The sequence below is a fragment of the Heterodontus francisci genome, chromosome 5 (genome assembly GCF_036365525.1).
Source record: "Heterodontus francisci isolate sHetFra1 chromosome 5, sHetFra1.hap1, whole genome shotgun sequence".
Taxonomy (NCBI): Eukaryota; Metazoa; Chordata; class Chondrichthyes; order Heterodontiformes; family Heterodontidae; genus Heterodontus; species Heterodontus francisci.
In genome coordinates this window covers 81,665,162-81,667,705 of record NC_090375.1, presented here as the reverse complement: position 1 = coordinate 81,667,705, position 2,544 = coordinate 81,665,162, and positions in this window count along the sequence as shown.

Here is a 2,544-nt window from a genome sequence, read left to right as displayed (position 1 = left end):
ATCCACTGGCAGGACCACATCACAAACTTTGAATCCTGGAAACAGCCAACATCACCAGCATCGAGGCCATCCTCCTGCAAAGCCAACTGCGTTGGGTGGGTCACATTGCCCAGATGGACGACAGTCGCCTGCCCAAGATGGTGTTGTATGGAGAGCTGACCACTGGTAAAAGGAACAGAGGGGACCCATGCAAACGTATCAAGGACTCCCTGAAGAAGTCCCTCTCTGTGTGCCACATCGACCATCACCAATGGGAAGTGCAGGCCATAGATTGTGATGCCTGGAGATGCTACATCAGGAGTGCTACAGACACTATTGAGACTGAGCAAAGCACCAGCATGAAAGAGAAAAGGAGGAGAAGAATAGATCCAATTACCCCAGCAGCGACTACACCTTCACTTGCACCTGCTGTGGGAAATCTGCTGGTCACAGATAGGCCTGACTAGCCACCAGCGGGCCTGTAACAGATGAGTACAACCTTCCCAAAATCTTTATCCGTGAAGAAATGCCAAGAGAACCAACAAAGGGGAAGCCATATTACATTTAGTAATGAGCCAGATTTAGTTAACAGCCAACTGGTGCGTGAATATTTATCTAATAGCAATCATAATAATAAGGGAGAAATGCAAAACAGCTACTAAGATTCTAGATTTAGATAAGGCTGACTTCAATGTGATGAAACAAAGACTGTCCACAGTAAACCGGGCAAAACTGTTAATGGGTAAAATGACAGAAGAGTAGTGAGAGGTGTTCAAAAAGGAATGTAACATGATACAAAACCAACTTATACTCCTAAGGGGCAAGCGCTCCACTTGCTAAAAAAAAACCATGGACAACTAAAGAGGTAAGAGACAGCATAAAGTTAAAAGAAAACGCACACAAAAATGTAAAAATTGCACAGATCCTGGTGAATGGGAAAGATACACAGAGCAACAAAGGGTGGCAAAACAGATAGTAAGAGCTACAGAAATAGAGTATGAAAAGAGTATCAAAATCAACACGAAACATTTTTACAATTATATTAGGAAAAAGAGAGTAGTCAAGATCAAAAACTGATAATGGTGATATTGTCAATGAAAATAAGGGAGTGGCAGACATGCTAAATCATTACTTTGCATCAATATTTACAGTAGAGGAAGATATCAGCATGCAAGAAATCCCGAGGAAAATAATATGGAATCTGAGGCAGAATTACACAAAAATTAATGAAAGCAAAATAACGGTAATGGAGAAAATAATGGCACTAAAGAGTGACAAATCCCCAGGTCCAGATACTTTCCATCAAAGGATTTTAAAGGAAGTAGGTCAGAACATCGCCAATGCCCTAATTATAATCTTCCAAAGTTCTCTTGATTCGGAAACAGCACCTTTAGTGTGGAAAATTGTGCATGTCACACCACGATTTGAGAAGTGAGAGAGGGAAACCAAAGAATTATAGACCAGTTAGGCTAACATCTGTTGTCAGGAAATTGCTAGAGTTTATAATTAAGGATAGAGTGACTGAACACCTTAAATGTTCAGCTGATCAGAGAGAGCCAACATGGATTTGTAAAGGTTAGGCCATGCCTGATGAACCTGATTTAATTTTTTTTGAAGAGGTGACTGATGTAGTGGACAGGGGAATATCTATGGATGTTATTTATATGGACTTCCAGAAGGCATTTGGTAAGTACTTCATGAGAGACAGCTAAAGTTGAAGCTCATGGAATTGAAGGCAAATTATTGAGCTGGTTAGGAAATTGGCTGAGCTGCAGAAGACAGAGAGTAGGGATAATGGGAGGTGCTCTTATTGGCAGGATGTAACTAGTGATGTTCCGCAAGGATTTGTGTTGGGGCATTAACTATTCACCAAATTTATTAATGAGTTAAATGATGCAATAGAAAGATGCATATTCAAATTTGCTAAAGACACAAAGATAAGCAGTGTAGAAGCATAAAATTATAAAGAGATCTCAATAGATTAAGTGAATGGCCAAAACTGTGGCAAATGGATTTCAATGTATGCTACTGGGAGGTCATCTTGCTCGCTATCTTAAACTGGGTTCTAAGCTCTAGCAAAGCTGGTTCATCATTCTTTTCAGAGAGTATAATTTCAGGGGTCTCTGAGAGCTGCTTGAGTGCACAGAGTGTGAAGAAGGGAGTTTGGTAAGTGAGGGAGTTCAGTAAGGAGGGGAACTATAAAGTAATTAAGAAAAATCAATTTAATTTAATTGAGAGAGAGAAAGAGGGCAGGAGAGTTCACAGGGCGACAGCGAGAGAGGAGCAGGGCTAACTGCTGCTGCCACTGCTGCTAGTCTGCTGGCAATTGGAAAGAAAAATCCAGGTGTGACATCACAGGGAAGCAGGTAGGTGATTGGCTGGGTGAGACCTCAGAGCTACAAACAAAACGAGAGGGGAGAGAGAGTGGCGAGGCACAGGGAGCTCGGTGTGTGACTGGTGGGTATTTTCTAACTTGCTTATTTTCTTTTTTCTGCTGATTTTCATTTCTTCTCTAACATTTAAGTCTATCTATTATGCAGAAGCTAAAATACCGGTAGTCAGTGA